Genomic DNA, 27,510 nt, shown 5'->3' with positions numbered 1-27,510 from the left:
TGTATTTTAGTATCCTAACTCTAAAGATGACTGGATATAGAGTCCACTGGCACAATTTTTAAAATCCTCTTATTCCCTTTATATTCTCACTTCTCTCATCTTGGATTCCATAAAACATCACTAATGGCTCCACTGCATGTACTCCCAATTCTCTTCCCCTCATCTCCTTCTCTGGCATTCTTTCCCGGAAAAGGGAAACAAGATATCAGTGCCAGTGAAATCCAACTCCACACTAGCTCTGCATCTGCTCTCTAACAGACGAACTTGGTTGCAGCAAAACACACAATCATTACTAAAATACTTTTCCATTTATGATCCAGATCACGTGCACAGAAGGGACAGTTCTCTGGTGGTAAAAATATTCTGTATCTTGATCAAAGTTGTGGTTACACAGATGTATAAATATGTCAAAATGCATTGAGCTCTAACACTAAAGATACATGCATTTCACTGTATACAGACTATACTTCCATCTAAGAAATAACTTTATTAAAATTATTTGGAAGCAGATTCCTTCTAGGCAAATATATCCACACTAACTGAAATTCAGGGGTCAGCTTATTATGCTGAGTTCTGTTGAGAAACTCTTCTTTCCTATGTCTTTTAATTACTGTAGTAAAAGAAATTAGAGAACCCTGTCTGTTAAACCATGTTCAAAGCCATTTTTAGGTCAAATAAGCTCACAGTTGAAAATCCAGGAAAAGATAACATTAACTTTTTATTCAACATAAATATTAAAATGACATATATTCATGTATATAAAGGTATGCATGTATATACAAGTATATAATTTGATTATTTTTAGGCAGCTTTTGCATTTTAGGTTTGAGAAAATTTTTTTTAAAATTCTAGCTAAAACCATTTAAAATTAATTCAGTCAATTCCTCAAGTATATTCTTATGGTGACATCAAATTGAGACCAATATCTGACATCCCAGACTTGTGCCCCTGATGAGCTTTAGGTAATAACAGGAGTTCATCAAGGGCTTCTTAAATCACAAAAGAACTACTGGACTGTTAAGTATATTTTACTACATTTCAATTCTTAATGTAACTGTTGCTTTCTATACAGTGCAAAAGGCAATTCCTTTTAAAAAAAATTCCATTAACCAGAATATTCTGTTTTTCAGGAATTCTAGCTAAAGAAAGAAGACAGCATAATATTAAAGAACTTAAGAAGTATAAACATTATTATTAATGACAATTTACTTCAGTTGCAAAGTAAAACGAGTATCTATGTTTACCAAGAGCTTTAGCTGGAAGCTTTGTGACTTGAGCTGTAATCCTAGCAGCTGTCTCTGGCTGAACAAGCTGTCTTCATGTGAGCCTGCCCTCCAAGTGAGCCATCGCAGTGGTTCAGGAATTGGTGGTGATGAATCACTACTGACCATTTTCCAACAGCTTCCCTATTGGAATTACACGTAGGACTCTACGTGACTTTGCTTTCTTTCTCTCTTAGCCTCCCTTTCCTTCAACTGACTTTCTCCCAAATCCAAGTCCCTGCCCATTAAATACCATAGGTGAGTTCATGACTGTCTTTGCAATTAAGGGAAAATATCACTTGGTAATATAACTCCATTATTTCTTCTGTGTTTGCAGACAGCGCTGCCCCGCACAGCTGTGGGTCCATCAAGAACTGCTATGTATGTGACCAGTCTCTTTCTCATCCTGGAGCCTGTGTTAGCATCTGATGCTACACACGCCCAAAGCAAGGTATGTGTGGAAAGGGTGAACCACCAGGGAGAAAGATTTGACGCCTCCGCCTTCATGGGAATCCTTCCTTCCTGACTCACAGGCAGCCAGTAACTTCAGAAGTACTTTGAGGATGTCCAAATGCCCTAATGCAGTGCTTCGCCACGTCTGCCCTCTTCCAAAGCAAACTATCCCTCGAAAGAATCTCTTTTCTCCCCCTCACATCCTGGTTACAGTCAGGGTCCCGGGTTCTGAGCATAATTAACTAGATAAATCCTTGTGAAGTAGAATAATTGTTAGGCCCGGACTTCACAGCACTACTTCTGAAAATTGAATCTTAATTAGTAGAAAAGTGTCAAGGGGAAGGTACATATTTCTTAGCACAAGCCTCTTGTTCCACGCCTATTCTGGATCCCAGCTAAGGAGCTTCCCCATCTTTGCCCCCAGTCTGCTGACCTACCAAAAGAATACGGTTCAGTGACTTAAAAGCCCATTTAGAAACTTGCCAATCAGTATTACAATGGGTTGAGAGTTGGTGTTTGGGGGGAAAACGGGTGGTTTAAAGACATTTTCGTTTGTTTGCATGATATTATTGTTGAGCAGGGATGCTCTGGGTGTCTGCGTTGGTTCAGCCTTCTAGTTTTTAAAATACCAAAAACTTGGTATTTGTAAAGAGTCCCTGCCCTAAGCCCCTTCAAGGACTTCCTGTTTTCCCTGGACCCTGTCCCAGGCCCCCCAAACTCCCTAGGGTCCAGCAATTTGAGGGTTAACATCTGGGATGTCACAGGAGGGGGCCTCGGAGGCCCTGCTCCAGCACTGGGATGGGTGTCTATTCTAACTGGTCGGTGACCACAGGGCACCAGTTTATTGTTAATGTCAGGTGATGAGATCTTAAAACTGTATCCTTTCATTTTTTTCTGCTAATCATCTGTGCATATAGAGTCAACTCTGAGTTAGCTATATCAATGGCCAACTGATAGTTTAAAATACAGGAAACCACATAAAATGCTTTTCCAGTTTATTTTGGAATGTGTTTTGTGATTTTCGGCAAGTTCAAATTCTTAACTATACTTTTATGCTAGTATCAAAAGTCAGTAGTACAAAGTAAGTTATTATTTCCCAAATATTCCAGATAAATAGCACCCAGGGGAAAGGGAGGGAATAAACAAGTACTATTGGGCACTTTTCTACGCCTGGCTTTGTTATCTCATTAAATTCTTATGAAATCCCTCTAGGAATCACTATTCCCTTTTCTCAGATGGGCAACTGAACGCTCCAAGTCGTATCTAACATGCCACAGCTCTCTCAGCACTAGCACAAAGATAAGCTATTTTGTGCTCTCCAAAAAAATGTAAGAAACATGAGCGTGCCCATTTTTTTTTGGGAAACCTAGACTCAGAAAGCTTAAGTAGCTTACTCAGGGCCACACACTAAATGGGGAACAGATCTTAGGTGAGAACTGAGGTTTTTATATTCCACATCCTGGGAATATGGTCTTGGCAGTATTAAAATTGTACTGTTTGAAAACCAGATTCTTTTCAGGCTCTCTCGGGGCCGCAGCAGGGTTCCTGCGTGCTTCCTCTACGCTCCATCCCCTCGGCCACAGTCCCCACCAGAGCTCATCAGAGCCTTATCGTATGTGTCCACTTCAGAGACTGCCCATCCCTCTGGGCTGTGGGCCAGCACACACAACGCGCGCGCACACACACACACACACACACACACACACACACACACTCCCCTTTCCTCACTTCGGCAGGATTTTGATTAGCTGGGATTTTAAAGGATCTCAGAACCTTTGCTTGTCTTAGGACGAGGCATCATTTTCTGTTGCTCACAGCCTCCCCAGGGCAGAGAGGAGAGTTTAATGTTTGCAGCTCTGAGAGAGGAAGCCTCTTCTTACCAGTATGCAAACTCTCATTCTTCCCCTTGTCCGGGTAAACAAATCAATCTAATCGTGAAAGGACGGGCTAAATAAGAAGAGGCGGAGGGAGAAAGAGAAGGTGGAGGTGGAGAAAGACAGAGTTGAGGAGGGGAAAAGGCAAAAAGAGACTCCAAACAGAGATTGCCATGGAAGAAGAAAGAATGTTTCCTAGCGTAAAGGACTCTTCTTTCAGAAGAAAACTACTTCTGGCTGCAAAATAAGCCACCTACTGTTAGACTCTTTAACTCTGTCCAGTCTCCAGGGCTCCTATCCAAATTAATTTCATTCTTTTGTCAGGGTCCTCTCCTCTCTAGCTACCCGTCTCCATAGGTCCTCTTTGAAGGAGAGCTGGGCACTGCAGCATTAATATCCTTCTTCCCGGCTGCCTTGGGCTCTTAAGACCAATCTCTCACAGAAGCAGCTTATCCAGGGACTTTGGGAGTGAGACCTAATTAGCAAGGGTCAACCTCAATACTACTGAGAAAGCCCCAAACAAATGAAAATGCCAAGCCTGTTTTAAACAAAGAGTTGTTCCTGTAACTGTTCATTCCACAATTACCATGTTATGTAGCTTTGGCAATGAATCTCCCTACTTATATTTTTCTCTAGAAAACCTGCTTTTTAGGAAGCACTTACACATGCCATGATTTAGTAAATAAAATTTGTCTGAGATGCAAACCAGTTATTTAGCTAGAATCCCCAAAACAACAGAACCATCTAGAGTATTAGCTCCAGACGACATAATTGAGATTACCTAGTCAACCTTTGCATTTTTAGGTTAGAAAACTGAGGCACCAAAGGCCTGAAGGAATCTCCCTGCCGCCCGACACAGTTAGTTACTGGTGATGCCAAGAGCAGAAATCAGATCTGAGTCCTGGTCCAATGATCTGATCTCCCTCATTGTAAAATTTAAAGATACATAAAGCCAGAAAAGGTTTACATTTACAACAATGTGAAACAATCTTACATTTATAATAAGCTCACAAGCATAATAAACACGTGACCATTTTTCAAATTCCGGTTCTCTTTCCCTTCCACCACGCAGGCTTTTTATCAAGAAATACAAGCTATTCTTCATGTAAATTTAGCAAACCTTGAAAAGGAAATGTGCTGCCTCAGAAATCATATACAATGTGCTTTATAGTCAAGCCTGCATGTTCGGAGTTATCCATTCTTCTAACTTATCTTGACATTTTTCTCTTCCATTACTATGGATAATTCTGTGTTGGCTAAACTAAAAAAAAATAAATAAACTTATGACAACTTTTTAAAACGTTGTTTCTACAGTTTCCCCCAAATATCCATTGCCATTTAATCATGGCCCCATGCATCTCCTCGCTTAATTTTCTTCATTCCAGATTTGAACTTGGCTGTAACCCCATACTACCTTGCTTTTTCTACTTTGTTCGTACTTCATCCCCTTTCACTTTTACTGATTTTTTTCTGCCAAATACTCCCAAAATGTGAGTGCCCTCCAAGGCTGTGCTCTTAACCCCTCTGGGCAACAACCATTTCATCTTGTTTCTTAGCTTCGTCCCTTTGAAAATAAATCATCACCTTTATGTATTCCTCTTCCCCAAATTCAGTTCTCCGTAATTACCCATGGTCCCTTCTCCTTTGTCATACATGTGGTTAGTTACACAATCTGAACACTCTGCCTTCCATTTAAGTTCAATTTAAGTCAACTTCAATATTTTCTACTCATATTTTGTGTAAAGCTCTGTGCTAGGCTCTATGTGGCATAAAAAATGAGCAAGTTGTATTCCTTCCCCAAGGTTAACCAGGCATGTGCTCTTCAGAAAGGTAAACTGAAGTTGATACAGTGTCTCTAGAGGTATTTATGAGGAGTAAGTGAAGTAGTGTATGTAGTCCTTAGTGTATATTACCTGATAACTACATAACTTTTAATATTATTGAGAACTCATTTCTTTGATCCTCTCCAGCCCTAAAACGCTATGACAAAAATATATATTGATAGAATACAGGGCGAGATGTGTTCAGAGCAATAGGAAACCTAGCAGATACCATTTTAAACAAGTGATTCAACATCACCAGTAATGAGATATCATTGACCTCTTGATATGATGACTGAGAAGGGCACATCACTTTTGTGATATTCTTAACCATAAATATATAACCTGAATCAAGTTATGAGAAAACATTAGACAAAAGCAGGAAAAAAAAAACAAAACCCAAACATTCTGCAAAATAACTGTTCAGACTCTTCAGAAGTGTCAAGGTCATGAAAAACAAAGACCGGGGAGCTGTCTCTGGTTAGAGAAAATTAAAGCATGCCAGATAAGGACTAGATAAAGGACATTAGTGGGACAATGGTTGGAATCTCAGCAAAGTCTGTAGATTAGTTAATGGCACTGGGTCACTGTTAATTTTCTGGTTCTCATCATTATGCTACGGCTATTTAAGTTACTGTGATTTGGGGAAGCTGGGTGAACAGTGAACAGAATTCTTTGTACTCTTTTTGCAATTTTGTTGCAAGTATGAAATGATTTCAAAATGAAAGGTTTTTGCTAAAAAAAAATAGAAGCAATGTAAAATACAGATGTAAGATAAAGGAAAGAGAGAATTCTTCCTCGATTTATGGGTCAAAGGGAGGGGAGGTGGAGAGCAGAAGGATTCTGGAAAACGGAAGCGTCTGAGCTGAGATTTGAGGCCACCGATATGGAGGAATGGTATTCTAAGCAAAGAAGGGCAGAATTACAAGCATCAAAAAAAGCAAAAAGCAAGGTGTATTTTAGATATAAGTAATCATGCTCCTTCAGAATTCAATGTCTTTGAGAGGGAAGTAGTGCACAACAACAGCCAAACGAGAATGTTCCTGTGTCTCTGTAGTCAGTTGAATAATGTGCCTCCCCTCAAAAACGTCTGTGTCTCAATCCCCAGAACCTGTGAGTGTGTTAGTATGTATGGTGTAAAAGACTCTGCAGATGTGGCCAAGTTAAGATCTTGAGATGGGGAGAGGAACCTGGATCATCTGGGTGGGCTCAATATAATCACAAGGCACCTTATAAGAAGGAGGAAAGAAGACACAGGCAGGAGGAGGAGCAGGGACAAAGGCAGCAGAGGTTGGAGTGAGATGCTTTGAAGATGGAAGAAGAGGCTGTGAGCCAGGGATGCAGATGGCCTCTTGAAACTGGAGAAGACAAGGAAACAGATTCCCCCCGATTCTTCCAGAAGGAATGTAGCTCTAGCATCTTTATTTTAGACTTCTGGCCTCTAGAACTGTACGAAAATAAATCTGTCCTGGTTTAGCCACTAAGTCTGTGCTCATTTGTTAAAGCAGCAATAGGAAACTAATATTCTCTATTGCCTTACTTTGGGCCATTTCAGCTTCCCCTCCATCTGGACTCCTCCTGTGGTCTCCTACCTGTTCCCTCTGCTTCTCCTCCAACCCTCCCTTCTACAAGATAATGTCAGATTTATTTTTTTCAAGCCCTGGACTGATTATGTCATTTCTCAACGGAAGCTCTCATGGGTCCCCACTACCTTCTAAACACCCATACTTACTATCCTGGCATTTAAGAATTTGGCCCCAACACACATTTTCAACTTTCTCTGTATTTCTCTGAAGCGTTAAGTTTTCACCCAGGCAAATGGATTTAGTCAGTCTCCAAAGCTCTCCTCCTGTATTTCAGAATGCCAGTTTTGAAGGTCCAGGTATGTCCTCACTCTCCACATCCTAGCCCACAGTGATTTCTCTCTCCACTGAACTTCTACAGACTTTACTGACTCTACTCTGAGACCCTCATGCCATCGGTTCTTAGTGTCCAGACCCAAAGTAAAGGGCTCCCAGCACTCACAAACAGCCTCAATGTTTGAGAACTGAAACATGGAAAAATCCCAATGAATGGATTGATTGCCATTTGAAGACATGATTCAGGATTTTATAAATATGTGTGAATCTGGGAGGCCGAATTAGTAAACACTCAAGTCAGTGAAGGTGTATCAAATAGAATTCTGGAAGCAAGAATAAAACTAATAAAGAAAAAAGATCCAGACAACTGCTCTAATGGTGCTGTAGCTCTGTGGTCGTGTTTTCTGGGTTCAAATCCTGGATCTATTGCTGGGCAATTTTATTCCCATCGCTGAGACCACTACTGACTAAAACAACTGACTGTCCTCACTCAGGATGTTATCATAAGCAAACCTTCTAATTATAGAATTTGGTTTCACACATAGGTCTTCCTACCAAGACAGGATCTACTGGCATGAGCAACGGTCCCCATTATAAATTTCTAAATTGTCATTCAGGTTCATACATCAGTCTCTTGTGAATCTAGTTATTAAGCCAATCACTTAGGCTAAGTCCAAAATTACATAAGGAGCTGAAGCAATTTGCTGGATTGCTCGGGCCAATGACAGTAACTTTACGTGATCTGCATCTGAGTTATTTAGACTGGTTGTCTGTAATGATCAAAGCCACCAGATTACTGCTCAGTTTTTCACTGTCATTTGCATAGACAGCCTCCTGGTGCACCTGGCATTGTCCCTGGAAGTGCCGGGCAGCTGCTTCATGGAAAAGAGTAACAGCTGCGAAGCTTAAATCATTTCATGTTTTAGTAAGGTGACAACAACATGATATGCAAACAGCAGACGGGAAGCTCCTTTTGGACAATGCTTGTTGAGAACGCAGAACAGCAAAGAACCATGCAATACAGTTGTGTGCTTTAAACGCCAGAGATAGAAGCCAGAGACACCCTCAGAGGAACTTGGTGGTCTACAGTTTCATAGTGTTGCCAAGAGTACACTACCTTAGCACATACCTTGAATCCCCTAAATCTTGTGCCTAAATGAAACAGAACAGAATTAAGGAGCACAGTAGTCTGGCTGGCGATCCCCTTCATCTTCTGGTATTGGCGGTTCTATTAATTAACGAGCCCATGAACACTTCTTGATGGAGCCCCTCTGTCTTCTTTGTACTGAAATTCCCTCTTTGGGAAATGATTATAGAATCACAGAAAGTCCCCAAACAAAACACATGTATCTAGCAAAAAATATTGTTTGGACGATCCCATGCTTATTTGCATAATTTCTCCTTACACGATAAGTAGTATGCCACTGCGAATTAGTCCAACCAGTCCTGAGATCTCAAACTCGTAAAAACTCAGTCTTTAGAAAGGAGACTACTCAATTCAGAAAGCCTCAGATTACCAGAAATTCAGAGGCAGTGGAGGTTGACAAATGTGACAAGCTCTCTAGATGACCTTTAAGTGGCTTTGATGAAGAAACGGGCAGCTCACTTGAGTAGGAGTGAGCTGTGCTCCCCTTAGTGAAAATATTTATTTGGCCAGCACTGGGCAAGCACCTGTCAGAGGGCCTGCACTTCTGCTAGTTTTGGATTTGAAAGCAAAGGTCTCCGTTTAAATCCAAATATCCCAGCCACGGCAATACCTCCCCACATACTAGCCGGATCCTTCCAAAATCCGATCTAAAACTCTCTCTGATCAACTATAATAAGTTATTTACTTGCTTAAAAATCACCAGCGGATTCCCATGGCCAGGATTCTAACATGGAATCCTAACACTTTCTTAATGTCTTTCATCTTTTGACCTTGACGGATATTTTCTTCTCATTCTTTAAAAGCTTTCTTTAGTAAAGTTTTTCCAATTATAAAAGTAATATGTGGCTATTACAGGCACATTGAAATACAAAGACGTATAAATATTAATAAAAATGAACAACCCCAAATAACCACTATTATTCATATTTCATTTTATTTCCCGGCACTTGTTTTTTACTCCGTGGATACGTATTCTTCCCAGGCCCCTCTCTTTCTCCTTTTGTTCTTTTCTGTATTAGACCTTTACTCTAAGCATATTTTCATGAATATTTTCACCCCTACTACTTAGGAATTCATTAGAAAGGGATCATAATAAAACCATTTTAGTCTATGTTATTAAAGATAGCTAGCTTATAAGAGTGTGATACTTTTTATGTTAGCCAACATTTCCCACTGTTTTCTTATCTTTTTTCTTCTCCCATTTATTCAAGGACATCTACTGCCTTGGGATATGGTTGTTAGAACAAAATCCAGGGGAAAAAAAAAAGTCTAATTCTTGACTTCTGAGCTTCAAACACCCAAATCTTTGAGGACCTCATTACATAAGCTTTATAACCATAAAGTCTGGATCTAGAAGATTCATAGGACAACCAACTTGTCCTGGCTTGCCCAAGACGATTCTGGTTTAAAAAAGGAAAGTCTCATGTCCTGAGAACACCCTCAGTCCCGGGCAAATCAGGACAGCTGGTCACCCTAGCAAGAGCCAGTTTTATTGCCTCTTGTTTAGGTAACTATTCCATAGCATTGGAGGGAAAGAGTCTTGGAAAGCAAGAGTCCCTGAGGTGGGACTCTGTGACTTACTGGGAGTCAAGCCCTGGAAGGACTGATAGGATGGCAGGTGGGTTAGGGAATTTGAGAGGAGAACCTGTCTTCTGTTCTTTCTTTAGTAATGTCCAGAAAGCAGCCAGTAGACCAAGAGATAGAGAGGAAAAAATTCTGCTTATCTGCATTTTCTCCCCTGAGACATAGGAACTAAGAAAGGAAGTATGAAGAGAACTATAGAGGATATGGCCGCTTAGGGAAATGGGAAAGGGCACTGACCAGCGACAGTAACCACAGCACAGCTGGTGGCCCTGCAGAGGGTAGGTGACCAGGCCAGTCAACACAATGCTGTTGCCTCCAACTATATCCCGCAGGCTGCCCCCCCGCCCGGGGCTAACGAGAGGGCCCTTGAAATGACTGGCCCTGGGTCCCCAGAGCACAGTTGAAAAGACATAGCCCCTAGTTGAACCCCCTCATTTTACAGATAAAGAAACAGAGTCCCAGAGGAATACAAAATACAGTCAAGATCATTCACTTAGTAGTAGAGTCAGAACTAAAAACCAAGATTCTAAACTGGTCACGGTCATTAATTATTTGAAATAATATAACCATTCTTGGACCTATTTCATGGGTATAAATAGAAATATTTCCTAAGTGTAGGGTCTTGAGATTTTACCCTATTTACAAACTAACAAATGGGTCTGTTACTATTTCATGGATGCTGACAAAACACACAAGACCCCTGGGTCAGAAGCAAAGGATTCATTACTCACGGCAAAAGCAGCGGCCAGAGCCTCACAGCCACTTGCTTCAGATGTCCCTCCTCCCCAGGTTACATGGGGGCAAGACAAAGGGCTCAGGATGGATGCCTGCAAACGAAATGGGTTGTGTTCAGAGGACAGAAATGCTGAGCTTGGGGATTCACTGCCTTTGTGGTAAGCAGAAGCAACCTGGCCTTGCTTTTGGGGAAGACAGTACAGTAAGTCCCCTACGTACGAACCTTTAAGTTGTGAACTTTCAAAGATGCAAACATGCATCTGGTTCCAGCAAGGAACCAGAACCTGTGCCGTCAGCGTCAGGCATGAGTGGAATTGCAGCTTGTCCTCTGTCTCTTGTTACTGACGATCCCTCAGCTCTACCATCTCCCCCCTCCTCTCCCTCCTCCAGTCTGTAACTCTTCTTGCCTGTTCACTCGATGCCAGCCCCTGGATGCCAGCTGTTGTACTGTACTACTGTACTTTTCAAGGTACTGTACTGTAAGATTAAAAATGTTTTATTTTTTATGTGTTGCTTGTGTGAAAAGTATTATAAACCTATTACAGCACTGTATAGCTGATTGTGTTAGTTGGGTACCTAGGCTAACTTTGTCAGACTTAACAAACAAATTGGACTTAATGAACACGCTCTCAGAATGGAACTCGTTCATACATAGGGGACTTACTGTACCCGATATCTCAAGATTGCTTGAGATAAGTCTGATATGTGGTCTAGTAAAGAGTGGTAAGGGCCTTGCATTCTTGTCCCACCCAGCAAGAATGTGCAGGGACGCTCAGGGCTCATGGCGGACTGCCCCTCCCAGTATCTATCCTTTAAACCACATGAAGAAACAAACCGAATTGGCTTTATGGCATCATATTGCCCACCAGTTTTCCCAGTTCCTTCCAAAGCGTGAGATTTGACTTACCACGTTATAGGAAATACAATGTTTTCCAAAGACTGTGGTACTTTCTAAACACTTTATGTACTTCTATAACTACTTATTCTACGTATCAGTGTTAAAGCATGGCTGTTACATGAGTGACATTCCAAATACGTAACATGGGCACCAATCAGAACAGAAGCGGGCTATGAACAAGTATACTGCCTGATCTTACCAGCTGCTGAATTCTACTGAGAACTCACGCTCGTGCTTGACTTCGAATACAGGAAGTCGAACACCAAGAATTTGCTGGAGTACATAAAAGATGGACAGACATGTGAATGCATGTTAGTGATCACAGTTCTGGTCTGTCTGATCTAATTCAATTGGAAGTCAACCCAGAAAATAACTTTATGGCTCCCTAAAATCTTGCTATTATACTCCCCATTTTCAAATGAATATGAAGAAACCTGTTTGCATAGAAATGAGCTTGTTTGGAAGGCCAGGGTAAAGGATGGCTTCAGCTAAAAGGAATTTTCTAGGGAGCAGCTGTTTGAGAAAGGTCAAAGAATTCTTTCAATTAAAAAAAAAGGAAAAATAATTTTAGGGGATGTTTTTGTAGTCTTATGAGTGACTAAAGCTCTGGGGATGACACAGTGGCACTTAAGATGCTTCTGTGACATATTGTCAATGGAGTTTGTCTCTCCAGGAGGTAAGATATAATTGACAGTGTGAAAAATTTCCCAAAGATATTATGTAATTTTCGCACTCATTTGGAAGAAATGCTAAGGCTCATGCATGGCTCACAGACACTCAATCAGCTGCTTGCAATCCCAGAAACATCTCAAGAAGAAAGTTCTTGCTTACTTTCCTCTCATCCTCTTAAGGAAAATTATTTTATGATTTGTTTCTTGGGAGTTCCCCTCAACAACGTCTTCCTCACAGCTTTAGAACATCCCAATGAGAAAGGCACACATGACCTCACCTGGTGAGTGGAAAAACACAAAGTACAAAAATGAAGTGCTGTGAGATTCACTAGGTTCCAGTTGTGTAGGAGGATGATGTATGAACACTGATCTGCAGAGCTATGTTAATTTCAATTATCTGGACAATTTCTCACGTCTCTACTTCACAGACCTGGAACCACTGAGTCAGCAGAGTGAGAGGCAAGAAACAAAGTATGTCTCAAATCTTCACAATACACTTGTTACCACCGCATCACCAGTCGTAAAATAAGGAAAAGCAATTTACATTGGGGTGCATGTATCCTTTTGAACCTTGAATGGGTAAGAAGATGTGGTACATATATACCATGGAATATTTACTCAGCCATTAAAAAGAATGAAATAACATCATTTGCAGCAACATGGATGGATCTAGAGATTATCATACTAAGTGAGGTCAGTCAGAGAGAAAGACAAATATCCTATGAGATCGCTTATATGTGGAACCTAAAAATAAAAAAAAAGATACATACAAAGGAACTTATTTATAAAACAAACAGACTCACTGACTTAGAGAACAAACTTATGGTTACTGCAGGGGAAGGGTAGAGGGGAGGGATATATTGGGAGTTTGGAATTGACATGTACACAGTGCTATATTTAAAGTAGATAACCAACAAGGACCTACTGTATAGCACAGGGATCTCTGGTCAATACTCTGTAATAAGCTAAATGGGAAAAGAATTTGAAAAAGTATAGATACATGTATATGTATAATTAAATCACTTTGCTGTACACCTGAAACTAACACAACACTGTGAATCAACTATACTCCAATATAAAATAAAAATTAAAACAATAAATAACTAAATAAAATAAAAAAGAAAAGCACATTCACCAAGGGATGGGCACCACATGAGGCATTTTCACACACTGTAACATTTTATCCCTACAACAACCCTATGGGGTGGTGTTTTATTTCTATTCTGCAGATCAGAACCCAAAAGAACACATCACACTTTCTGAACAGATCAGAACCCAAAAGAACACATCACACTTTCTGAACTCTTCAGAATTGTATAGCCAGAAAAGCTGAAAGGGAACTATTAATTCAGCATGCATATTTGCGCTTTTCAATTTAGAACTGGTTTTACATTAAATTACATGTGGTGGCATAGAGGCAGAAGTGAGACGGTAATCTGTTTAGTTTTTCTTTTTAACACCTTTGTTCGTTTCTGCTTTATAACAAAGTGAATCAGCTATACATATACATATATCCCCATATCTCCTCCCTCTTGTGTCTCCCTCCCTCCCACCCTCCCTATCCCACCCCTCTAGGTGGTCCCAAAGCACCGAGCTGGTCTCCCTGTGCTATGTGGCTGCTTCCCACTAGCTAGCTATTCTTTTTAGTATTGATGAGTTCTAAAGATCTTAACCAGCCCTGATCAACTGCAAAATACGGTGATATTTTAGTTTCTGCGGCTGCCATAACAAACCATCACAACATTCGGAGCCTAAAACCACCGATACTTATTCTACCACACTTCTGAAGGCCAGAAGTCTGAAATCAAGGTGTCAGAGGGGCTGCATTCTTCCAAAGGCTTTTGGAGAGAATCCTTCCCTACCTCTTCCAGGAAGCCCTTGTGGCTCCAGGTGTTCCCTGGCTTGTGGTTGCATCACTCCCCTCTCTGCTTCCATCTTCACATAGCCTTCTCCTCTTTGTCTGTGTCTTCTCTTCTGTCTCTTCTAAGGACACTTTTCATTGGATTTAGGGACCATCCAGATAGTCCAGGATGATCTCATCTCGAGATCCTTAATAAGGTCACACTCATAGGTTCTAGGGGGTAGGACTTGGACAGATCTTTTGGAGATTCACCATTCAACCCACTACAGGTGGGGTTAGACAAGATAACTTAAAAGTCTCCTGTTCTTGTATTAATAGCGTTTACAAATAACTAATAAAAACAATCTGAAGATACAATAAGCCACGTAAACGAAAAGTCCATGAGGACAAAGGTTTTGTGCTTTCCTGCTTTGCTTTGCTTTTCTCTGCTGACCCCAAATGCCTCGCACATACTAGATGCTCAGTGAACAGAACTGAATGAAGGGGTTCACAGGCCATATATGAATGTGTAATGGGTTGGGGGTCATTCTAGAAGAGGAAGCATTTGAGCTAGTCTTCACTGATGAGTTGTTCACTGCTTCTGAATAAAGCGATGAAGCAAGACGGGATCTCAATTCTCAGTGCCCAGACTGAGAGAATAACTAGAAAGACCTGGGTAGGTAGAGAAATTTACTTGGTTGGAAAGTTTGTATCTAAGAAATGAAGCCAGAAGTCAAAATTTTAAAGCCCAGAGAGGTATCATAGAAATCAGCATTGTGATCCACTCCAGCAGGTAGATCGTAGTATGATTCTTTCAAGTGGAGATACCAAAATAAGTTAGGTGTGACACTGTGTGCAGGTTAATTTTTGCAGATTAAGACCCCAACCAGAGGCTGTGAGAGCCCTTTCGAGCAGGAGCTCTCAAGAATTAGGAAGCATCAAGATCCCAGTCAGGAGGACTGGAGCCCAGGGCTAGAATGCATTCTTAACATGGTACAACTATAGTGCTATAAAGAAACCTGCATGGAATCCCTGTTTTGCATACTGGAGAGATACAGGAGTTAAGAGAAGTCTGTGACTTAGTGGGCAGGCATCCCTACAAGTTACCACACATATGCCACTAGGACGGGGTTTGTATAATTTTACGGCCTGTCCTGCCCAGGATCTTAGCTTAGGAAATGATGGGGCTGAGCCCTCAGAAGATGATTCTCCATGTCAGCAGCTAGACCGGACAAGGAAGTAACTGACACATCTGGCAAATGAAGATATGGAAAGAAGTACATTCCAGTCAGAGAAAACACATGATAAAATGGACAGAACCAGGGAAAGACAAAACTTGCTTGAGAAGTGGTAGGTAATGCATGGCCAGCAGTTTGGAAACAAAACTGTCCAGTCCTATAGGGGTCCAGTTGTGGATAGGGAAATGAAAACTAACATTTACTTACATACTTCATGTCATTTAATTTTATGGCAACCTTTCAGAGTTCCCTGAAAGAGTAAGAAACTAAAGTTTAGTTGGGTTTGGTAACTTGCTAGGCTTAATCAATGGAGCAGATGGGATTCCAATCCAGGGCTGTCTTCAAATAACAGACACTTCCCATGGGATGTGAGATTAGACCTGCATTTTCCCTTCAGAAATTGAAAAAGACCCCCCAGAAGTGATGAACACAATGAGCAGCACAATACTGCACATGTGTATGTTTTAAAGAAGAGGAAAGGACACCAGAGGTAGGTACACCTGTTAGGAGACAATTGCAATGATCCAGGTACAAGAAGATAAGTCCTGGGCTTCCCTGGTGGCGCAGTGGTTAAGAATCCGCCTGCAAATGCAGGGGACACGGGTTCAAGTCCCGGTCCAGGAAGATCCCACATGCTGTGGAGCAACTAAGCCCGTGCACCACAACTACTGAGCCTGTGCTCTAGAGTCTGCGAGCCACAACTACTGAGCCCGCATGCCACAACTACTGAAGTCTGCACGCCTAGAGCCCGTGCTTCGCAACAAGAGAAGCCACCGCAATGAGAAACCCACGCACAGCAACGAAGAGTAGCCCCTGCTCACCGCAACTAGAGAAAGCCCGTGTGAAGCAACAAAGACCCAATGCAGCCATAAATAAATAAATAAAATAAAATGCATGGTATTAAAAAAATTTTTTTTTTAAAAAGAAGATAAGTCCTGCGCGAAGATGATAACAAGAGGAATGACACACAAAGTTACATTGGCTGAAGTCAATACTGTATTTGTACCAGAAGTCCAAGTGATACATCTAAGCACGTAAACTTTAACTTTAAAAAAAAGAAATTTACTTTAATGGCCTTAGGAGATGAGACGGAAGAAAAGAGAAGGCACTTCAAAGGACTCAAGACATTTAAGCCTCATTCTTGTTTTGGAAAAATCACTGCTTGATTTTTCCCTCTTACTGAACAGAGAAAGACTTTAAAATGTTAGAGAATTCAACATTTTAAATTTCAAATTTCATGAAGGCCATTAAGCAATTCCCCTACCTCGCAAATATCAGAAAAGTCAACGTTTTTAATTTCAGATTTCATAAGGGTCATTTATTAAGTAATTCTCCTACTTCCCAAAATGGTTTGATGATTTATGAATGACACAGAGATAGTAAAGTTTTCAAATGAAAGGTGCTATATCAATTGAAAATACTTATACTATCTTCGTCTATTGAAATAAAGCATAGCAGTGAGGTGCTCTGTAATTCAGAAACGTGGATTTTAATTTAAAAATTGAAACCTGTTTTTATAACTTCATTCTTTTTTTTTTTTTTCAACATCTTTATTGGAGTATAATTGCTTCAAAATGGTATGCTAGTTTCAGCTTCACAACAAAATGAATCAGCCACACATATACATATATTCCCATATCTCTTCCCGCTTGCGTCTCCCTCCCTCCCACCCTCCCTATCCCACCCCTCCAGGCGGTCACAAAGCAGTGTAGAGAGGGGTAAAGATGGCAGGCAGCTGGTGAGCAGCTCGTTGTTCATTTGACTAATTATTATTATTATTATTATTTTGCGGTACGTGGGCCTCTCACTGTTGTGGCCTCTCCCGTTGCGGAGCACAGGCTCCGGACGCGCAGGCTCAGCGGCCATGGCTCACGGGCCCAGCCTCTCCGCGGCACGTGGGATCTTCCCGGCCCGGGGCACGAACCCGTGTCCCCTGCATCGGCAGGCGGACTCTCAACCACTGTACCACCAGGGAAGCCCTGACTTAAATTTTTTAATCATTAAAAAAGGAATGAGGAATCTCACTGAGTGAAGCCCAAATGTGGACCTGACCCAGAAGAGCAAAGCCCAACAAGAAGGAAGAAAACGTTGGTTGGAAGGATGAGTATTGGAGTCAGATTTTTCTGAGTTTGAAGCTCAGCTCTGCTACTTAGTACAGTGTATCCTCAACTATTTCCCTCGGTCTTATATTCCCTTATCTGTAAAGTGAAGACAGTTATTCCTATCCCAGAGAGTCGCTTTAAGAATATCATAATATATATAAAATGCTTAGCAAAGTGCTGGGCTCATTTGAAGAGGTTAACAATGGGCACTGTTATGGTTAAGTGAGATTGTTTTCTCTCTCTTTCACTGTGTTGCTGTCCTTGGAGATGCAGGATATTTGCAGAAGCTGGCAATCACACTCTTACTGGGATGCCTGTAAGCAGGTTTTCTTTTCTAAAGTAGTCTATACAACATCCTCCAGCCCATGCACCGGTAACTTTCTTTTTTCATTTGTTTCACAGACTGCAACTTCCAGTAACTCATTGTAGCTGGGAGTAAAAATTAGCAGGTGCATGGATTGCATCTGGCATGTGCTGACCACATGAGGAAGGGGCAGAAAAGACAGGAAGGGCCATGGGAATGGTAGGTTCTGGAGGTTTTTCACACATGAAATTCGACAAGAGAAAACTGCAGATGCATTCAAATTAACAGGAGTAATTTCTCTCCACGTATCACAGAAGCACGCAGAAGCAGCAGGAACGGGTTCTTTGCCAGCCAAGCAGATCCGCAATAGGTAAATGACAAGCAGGTGTGCAGATCACATGCCCTCTGAGAGCCGAGGAGATTCCTCTGAGTCTCAGGTGAACGGTGAGGGGGGGCCGAGGGAAGCCTCCACGGGTGCTGGAATGAAAATGCATCTCACTCAAAGGTAAGAATGCAGAGAGAGAACAAGCTGAGGTCCGTAAAAGAATCTTGAAGATTAGAAAAAAGAAATACCGCCCAACTGATAAGTGAGCAAAAGATCTGGACATCTCACCAAAGAAGATATACAGACTGTAAATAAGCACTGGAAAGATGCTCAACATCACATGTCATTAGGGAAATGAAAATGAAAACAAACGAAAAACCACTACATAGCTCTGAGAATGGCTAAAATAAAATTTTTTTTAAACCGACAATACTAACTGCCGGTGAAGATTGGAGCAAAGAACACTCATTCATTGCCGGTGGGAATTCAAAAGTGCTACAGCCACTCTGGAGGACAGTTCGGCAGCTCCTTCCAAAGCTAAACAGAGTCTTACCATACAATATAGCAATCACGCTCCTAGGTGTCCTCGGTAATCATACTCCCAACTGATCTGAAAACTTATGTCCACATGAAAACCTGTACATGAATGATTATGGCAGCTTTATTCAAACTGCCAAAAACTAGAAGCAACCAAGATGTCCTTCAACAGATAAATGGATAAACAAACTGTGGTATAATTATTTGGTGATAAAATATGGAATATTATTCAGTGATACAAGAAATGAGCTATCAAACCATGCAAAGACAAAGAATGTCTTAAGTGCCTATTGCTAAGTGAAAGAAGCCATTCTGAAAAGGCTACATACTAAAGGATTCCATTCACATGGCATTAACTGTAGAAACTGTAAACAGATCAGTGGTTGCCAAGAATTCAGGGGCTTGGGAAAGGGTTGAATAGATGAAGCACAGGGGATTTTTTTTTTTAACATCTTTATTGGAGTATAATTGCTTTACAATGGTGTGTTCGTTTCTGCTTTATAACAAAATGAATCAGTTATACATATACATATGTTCCCATGTCTCTTCCCTCTTGCGTCTCCCTCCCTCCCACCCTCCCTATCCCACCCCTCTAGGTGGTCACAAAGCACCGAGCTGATCTCCCTGAAGCACAGGGGATTCTTAAGGTGGTAGAACTACTCTGTATAATATTATAATGGTGGATACATGACATCATGCATTTGTCAAAACTCATACAGAACTTTACAGTACAAAGAGTGAACCATAGTATATACAATTTAAAAAATCTTCTAGAAGGTTGTGGAATCCCAGGATGAACTTCAGACTGTGACAAAAGAATCTAACTGTATGACAAATATATAAACAACCTTACTGAAGGAAGTGGGGAAAAATATGGTGGCTAAGTAACTCTGAAAGCGAGGGACTTCGTTCACTTGGAAGGTGTTAAGAATCCACCTTCCAATCCAGGGGACACAGACTTGCTCCCTGGTGGGGGAACTAAGATCCCACATGCCACAGGGCAACTAAGCCCACGTGCTGCAATTACTGAGCCCACGAAACTAGAGAGAAGGCCGTGCGCCACAAGGAAAGATCCCTCATGCTGCAATGAAGATCCCGCATGCCGCAACTAAGAAGACCCGACGCAGCCAAAAATAAACAAATAAATAAACGACAAATAAATAAATATTAAAAAAAGAAAAGTAAGTGGATTCTGTAAGACGAAAGGCAAAGGAGACTTTACATAAGCACTGTGTTCTAGTTGATAAAACTGCTTCCCGTGAGAATTCTGGTGAACAATTCTGAAACCACTATAATGTCAACTGAAACTGAACAATTAGGTAAATGAATTAAGTAAATTAAGTAAAAGCAGATGGTGGGAGTCTGGTATCTCACTGTTGGATTACAGACAAGCAAGGGGCGGAGTCTAGAATGATTCACGAGGTAAGAGATTAAAGTTGAAGTCATCAGTATGAACTCATGTCCAGATTGATATAGATACACATGGATATAAATATATATAAAAAATATATACAGTTATAGATGCAGATATAGACATGTGCATGTGTTAGTACGCACACATTCATTTCTTTGTTCTCTCAGCTGAGAGGGCTTAGAAGCAATAACACCTCAGTAACAATGAGCATACCTAGTGCCCAGACCTTGTTTTCTATTACCATTCTTGAGAAATGTCTGATTCTAGGACTGAGACAAGAAATAAACAAAATGAGCTTGGAGTACTTTGTACTGCCAGAAAGTAAAGAACTGCTCGCTCCCCCACCCCTCCACCAGTCACAGAAGAATGTCAAAAAGACACAGGAGGCAACTGGAAGAATTCCCAAAGGTGGAAAATTTGAGCAACAAAATAAGTAGTATTGAATTATAACCCAAAGTATAAAAGAAACAGTCGTGAGTCACACTGATGCTAATAAGCGATTGAGTCAGTGACTGAATAATGAATGGAGGAGAAAGACAAATTTCCCATCCAGAAGAATTCCATATAATCTACATAAATACTCCTCCTTCAAGGAGAGGCAGCGTAACTCCCCACTCCTTAAGTGTGGGCTGTGCACAGTGGTGTCCTTCTGAAGAGGACATTCTGGAAAGGGGAGGGAGAATAATTTCACTGGAAAAACTTGACAAACATCACCTCAGCCAGGTGATCAGGGTGAATATCAACAGTAATAAGCCATATTGACAGTATGGATCCTGGACACATTATAATCAGAATGGCACTTCCTCCCTAAAACCATTAACCCCAGCCTAATGAGAAATATATCAGACAAATCTCAACTGAGGGACCTACTGCAAAACTCCTTACCAGAACTCTTCAAATCTGTCAAAGGCATCAAAAACGTTAAAAAAAAAAAAAAATCTGAGAAACTGGTAGAGCCAACGAGAGTCTAAGGCCATGTGATAATTAAATGTAATGTGGTACCCCTGGACAGGGTCCTGCCTTGAGTTAGGCATTTAGCCCCTCCTAGATTTCTAAACCTTGGAGTTAGGTTTCAGGGAACCTTCTGTAGTGCACCAAACACCCAACCTTTGTGCCTCAGGCTCTGTGGGCTGCCAACTGTGGGGAATCTTGCACTCTGCCCTCTCTGCCTGGGATCTGGAGAAACAGAGTTCATGTCTTGGCATTCCCCCGACCCCATCACATACACCAAACATGTTGGTCCAGTGTTTACTACCCTCAGCCCCTTTTATTTGTCAACTCAGAGTTTGGAGTATTTCCCAATTTCCTCAAAGACAAGTTTGCTATTTCTCCTTCTCTCTTTTTTTTAAAGTTGGTTTTGACATAGAGAGAGGGACAGAAAGATCTTTATTCTAACATCTTTAACCAGCAAGTCCAGTATTACTGTAATCTCAGAGAAGAGTAAGCATTAAAGTTAACTGCAACACTCAGCACTCTTTCCCATCCTTCCCACGATCTTGTATTACTTTCACATTTTAAGACCAAGTAGATTGCAATGGTATTCTGAGGCATCTTTTTGCACTTCAAGGCAGTCTTAAAAGTAATGTCCTATATACATCTTAGTATAACAGCAACTGCTGAGACATAAGAAAAAAATCCATCTATGTTCCTTATAATATTTTGCCAAACTTCTGGTTAGCAGCAAGGAATTCTAACAGATTGACGTGTGATTTCTTCAAGATTCTACCTAGACTTTGAAGACTGTGATATTTCCCATATGTATGTGTTTGCATTGCTCCAGATAGTACTTTTCCATTTAGTTATACCTCACTGTGTGTGAGGTATTAAGCTTCAGAAACCAGTAAAATTTGACTTTTAAAGTTTTCTTCAAAATAGCACATAAGCTTGATATTGCCATCAAATTTTTCCTGAAAATTGTTTTCGTTTTATATTTACAGCAGTTATCTGCTAAAGATGCTTAGGAAAATAAAAACAGTAATGAAGTTTTTTTTTTTTTTTTTTTTTAGTTTGGCCACACCATGAGGCATGTGGGATCTTAGTTCCCCAACCAGGCATCGAACCCGCGCCCCCTGAAGTGGAAGCACAGAGTCTTAACCACTGGACCACCAGGGAAGCCCCAGGATTTTTTTGTTTTTGTTTTTTAAGAAAGGTATACAGGCATGAGCTCAAATATCTCAGCTCTCTGTAAAAAAGATTTAACTGAAAAGATAAGATGTGAGATTTTCCTATGACTTTCTACCTACTCCCAAATCTTCTATCACCTTAAATAAGTAAAGATAGTTCTATGTTAGCTCCCTCACAATATCTGGGCAGCTAACACTGCTGTCAGAACAGCACTGGGTACAGAAACCTCCATAGGGGAAGGGACAGTGTGTCCTGTGTAGATGGCACAAGATTGCATGCTCTCCTTGGGGGGAGGACAGCATGTCGCCCAGGCATCTGCCCAGAGGTTTCTGTCCAGCAGAGTAGCCTTTACTAGTGTCATTGTCTTGGTCTCTGTGTTTCTCCTCCTCCTTCTTCATTGGAATTTTATTTATTTTAAAGACTTTTCAACTTCAGAGGGAGTATTATTTTAGCAGTGTTCAGCTTTAAGATTTCCATTTCATCTATACTATATCATAGTATGTATGGTCAAGTGGTCAAGAAGATGCCAGGATCCAGAGATAGTTGATTTGAGCTCAAGCCCCAGAGCCACCCCTTCCCAATGGGTCCCTGCAGGGGAGCCTCTCACCTGTGTGCCTTGCTTTCCTCCTGCTTCATAGGAAGAGGAAGATAATAGCATCGACCACATAGAGTGAGTGAAAGGATTACATGAATTAATGTCAAGTCCCTGGGACCCAGTAAGCTTCTAATAAAAGCTGGCTATTACAATTTTAATTATAGGTTTCTTCTCAATTGTCATATCCTTTTAATTTTCAAGCTTCCCAATTTTACCATTTTATCTTCTTTTACATAGGGTTTAAATTTTTTCTTATTTTATGGAATTGTAACCTTTTATTCTATTCTTTCAAAGTTTTAGTTTTTTTAGTTCTTTTTGTTCATTTTCGAAATTTCATCAATATAGTTTACTTATTCTTTCACGGTTGCATTTATTTTATTCCTGAGCATTTTTCATTTTTTTTCTTTTATATTTTTGCTTCTCTCTTTTTTGAACACTTTTAATTTCTAAGTTTCTGGGGGTTCTAACCTGTTTTTGTTTTAACTATATTTTATTTAATCATTTATATTGCAATCTTTTAAATATTCTTTATTTTATTCTTTCTGTCCTTCACCCTTTAGTCTCAATTTCTGCTCTTCTCAACCTTCTGCCTCTGTGAGCCCATCAGTCCCTAATGCCTTCCGTATCTGATGTGGGTTCTTTAACTTCCTTCGTTAGTTTCACACAGGCCCAGGAACATGGGGTGGGGAGGGTCATGGAGCAGGCACCCAAGAGTGGAAATGATTAGTACTTCTTTCCTTCCAGCCATCCCCCAGCTGTCCCTTGGGCTCTCATTAATGGAGCTCAAGCTCCCTTCAACATTGTTCCAAAAAAAATTACACAATGGGTAATTTGGGAGACCCATAGGCTAAAAATCCTCCCTAGGACCATGACAAATTTTACAGAAATGGTACATTTAGACTGCTGGAATAACTTCTGTTTCCTCTTATTTAAAAATTACTTATTATAAAGGTAATAGATACTCAAAAAGATTTTTGGAAAATTCAAGAGTGTGTTAAAAAAATAAAACTAAAATTATCTACAATCCCACTAGCCAGAGATTATCACTTTTATACATTAATGTATTCCTGGGACTTCCCTGGTGGTCCAGTGGTTAAGACTCTGCGCTCCCAATGCAGGGGACCAGGTTTGATCCCTGGTCGGAACTAGATCCTGCCTGCTGCAACTAAGACCCAGTGCAGCCAAATAAATAAATAAATATTTTTAAAAAGACATTAATGTATTTCTTTCCTTCAGACTTTTCTGATCTATATATACTTATACTTTTCCTTTAGGATTAGAGACACATCATATGTAGTAATGTAGTCTGCGTTTTTCCACTACCAATATATGGTTATTTTCAAAAAATAATTTGTAATGGCTCCTTACATACCACCAAATAGATACACCATATTTAAACATGCCTCCAAGTTGGTGTTACTTACCCTCATGCATAATCCAGTCTCTTTATGAGAAGCTAAGTACTCTTGGCCCATAGTCTGTCACATGTACAATACAGGGGAAGTAGCCTAGATGCACTTTTCAGAGCCCGATTACATACAGCTTAACTCTAGTAAATTAGAAACTAGAGTCTCTTGGGTCTCTGGACTTGGAATCATAAACTCGAGTGGCCATAAGGAACCAGTAGGTGCCATAAATACATGGCCTGGTCTAGGCATAGTGGCGAAACAACTGGCAGTTATAAGGACTGTGGCCCAAAATCCAGGCCTGGTCTTCTCATTTTTTCAAGAGAAGCTAGAAATCCAAAATTTTAAATGTATTATCTGATTGGGAAGCATTGACAGCTGATGGAAAGTTTTAAGAAACACTGTGCAGGCCAATACTATGCAAGCAAAACCAAACTGGCTGAGAGCCTGGCTCAGTCCTTGGGCCACAAGTCTGAGGCCTCCACACGAGCTGGATTCTCATGCAAGGAGCCAAATTAAGAACTGGAAAATTGGATAGTTTTAAAATCACAAAATCTGATTGTAGATTTAGGGCACAGTGATAACTTTGGTCTCATGCAACCACCTGTTTCAACCAGACATGTACAAAGGGTGGTGTCCACCTTTACTGAACAGACCCAGGAACACATCTGTGCATATATGTCCACATGGTGAGCCCAGAAGCATTGTGAGTCTGTGACCCACTCCTGCCTTGAGAAAAAAGTTTATATTAAGGGTACTGGGGGTGGGGGAGTGGGTCTCCTTTCTCTTGCTCTAATATCAGTGCAAATGCTACTTCTGACACAGGTGAGGAGTAAGGGAACAATGGCTTTCAGAGAGGACTGAATCTGCCTAAAGATATGACTGCATAGCTCCTTAGAAGAAGAGTTGGAGGGGAAGAGTTTCAGAGGAATCATAGGATTCAGGGGAGATGCGATGAACTAAGGTTCACATTCTCACCTACTTCCACCGGCCCTGGTTGGCCAGGCTTTGGGGCTATGTCAAAATTCCAGTATTTCCAACTGGCAAGAGGATATGATATGATTCAGGGACTAGATAAGACAGGGTCATGGAGAAATAAAAGTGGTTTACAGAGTGGTTTCTTCAAGGGCAGCTGAAGCATGGCAAACTCAGACTTGGTTGGGGTGGGGGGGGTCAACATTTATGCATTCAGCAAGTTTTCACCAAGTGCTTATAACATTCCAGGCCCTTCACTAGACATGGGAATTCAACGGAATATTATAGATACGATTGCTTTATAATCTGGAGATGAAGGTAATAGAGAAGGAGGCAGATAATTATAACAGGGTGTAATAAAGCTACAATAGGGAAAGTGCAAGATGTGATCGAAAGACATGGAAAAATACCTAACCCAAACTGGGGTGTCTCAGAAGCATCACCTGAAAGACCTGTGGAATTAGTTAGGATTGTGTATGTTTCTGTGGTAAGAGTCAGAAACTCTTCCGTATAAAGGGAAATGCACATGAAAATACGCAGACACCAAAGAGAGCCTGATGCCTTAGAAGAACTGAAAGAAAGAAAGAAAAAAAAGCTGAAAAATGGCTGGAGAATTGAGTTCCAGGGGTCAAGGAATGAGAGCTTTCTAAGCAGATCCAACATGGTTGGGCACATGAAGAGGAATCTTGGTAGTAGTTATGGATTTAAGTGAGTGTTCAAGCACAGCTATTCTGACTCGTGGAAGTGCAGGAAGCAGGACTCTATCCACAGAAACAGGACCGGGCTAGAACTTGACACAGTGCCAAGGGCCACGCAGGTGGGCTTGGGTCGGGGATGGTGAGGAAGGATAAGGATCGAAGCAAAAGCTCTGTCGCACGAATTCGTCAGAATGGCTATTGAGGGCTCACTGCGGGTATAGGTCAGTAGCCTCACGACTAGGTGTGCATGTGACCGTGTAATCAGGATTGGTTCAGGACTGAGCTGACTAGGGAGCTTGGAGCCTGGATTGGAAGACATTAATTAGTGGTTCTCCCGTGGGGAAGAAACAGGAATTAACAAGTGAGTTGCTAGTCTCGAAGTGTCCTCCCCTCTGAGACCTTAGTTGAACTTGTTTTTTAAACATTTTTAATAAAAATTAAACAGACTTTCAGGTTCTGGAAGAGGACCTGTTTGAAATTAGTTACACTTTAAGAAAGCTCATATATACTATGTAAGCGATACTTTAGAAATTCTATTATGGAAAAATGTTAGTTCAGCTGAGGCATTATAGGGGATAAAATCTCCAGGTGGCAAAAGACCTTAAATAAACAAACATGAAAGGCACACACGAAACCAACAGATAATTTCAGGCCTCAATTCTTCATGATGAAAGAGATTTTTCAATGCTTCCATTACACATTCATTAATTAGAAGTACATTAGTAGCTGAGAATTGAAGTGAGCTTACATTAGACAGATGGTGTAAGCCCAATAGCGTAAACTCATGCCACAGAAATAAAAATGTGTCTTTGTAAACAACCATTAGGCATTAATCTCAAATTGCACAAACCAGTAACACAATGTGAAACTTTTTTATGTAAGCCAAATAAAACAGTAAAATCAGGATTCACCTCTTCTCTAAACAAAAATGAAAAAGTGAACTGTGTGTCAGAGGCTGTTCTGTTTTGTATACGTATGGCCAAACAGTATTTTTGACAGTTATCTGTGAACGAATATTTGATGTCATCATACTCTCACCCTTAATGGAGATTTAATGGAAATATTTAATAGCATTTGTAAAGTATCGTGTCTCATGGTGTTCCTTCAATGACTCCATGAGGTAAGTATTACTTAAAGCTTAGAGAAGATAAGTAAATGACCCAAGGTGCTGGAGCTAGAACATGTCCAGATCTTATAACTCTAAATACAATATTATTTTCAGATTACACACTGATATATTCTTTTATTTCTAGTGAGTAGGAATTTCGATTCCAAAGAACTGTTTCCTTTCTTTTTCCTCTTTTTAAAAATTTTCATCTTTGGTCTTTATTTTTTCAAATTCAAACATTACCCCACAAAATTTCTTCCTCCGGCTGTACATTAATGTGCTCACTTGACTCTCAAACAAACATGTATTAAGGGCCAGCCATGCTACTGGCACTGTGCAGGGACCAATAAACAGGACACCTGCCCCTACTCTCATTTTGTTAATGTTAGAAGAACACATTGGGGCAAATATGCACTGTCACACGATATACCTACAAAAAGTTGGCTTGTAGTGATAAGGATGAATTAATTCAAGTAACACAGCTAGTTGTCCTTCCCAACAGGTAGGATCTGGGGAAACCAAATTGAGTCAGTACATTAGG

At 40.7% G+C, this 27,510-nt stretch overlaps 1 long non-coding RNA gene across 1 annotated transcript in view; it reads right to left on the bottom strand.

The window, feature by feature from the left end:
- Positions 1–27,510, bottom strand: part of LOC137205056 (uncharacterized) — a 178,180-nt gene that overhangs the window by 69,819 nt on the left and 80,851 nt on the right. The window contains exon 2 of the long non-coding RNA XR_010933979.1: positions 10,731–10,826. This is a non-coding gene — a long non-coding RNA (uncharacterized lncRNA). The remainder of the gene's footprint in view (positions 1–10,730; positions 10,827–27,510) is intronic.

The sequence above is a fragment of the Pseudorca crassidens genome, chromosome 13 (genome assembly GCF_039906515.1).
Source record: "Pseudorca crassidens isolate mPseCra1 chromosome 13, mPseCra1.hap1, whole genome shotgun sequence".
NCBI classification, from domain to species: Eukaryota; Metazoa; Chordata; class Mammalia; order Artiodactyla; family Delphinidae; genus Pseudorca; species Pseudorca crassidens.
This window is presented reverse-complemented; position numbering and strand designations above follow the sequence as displayed.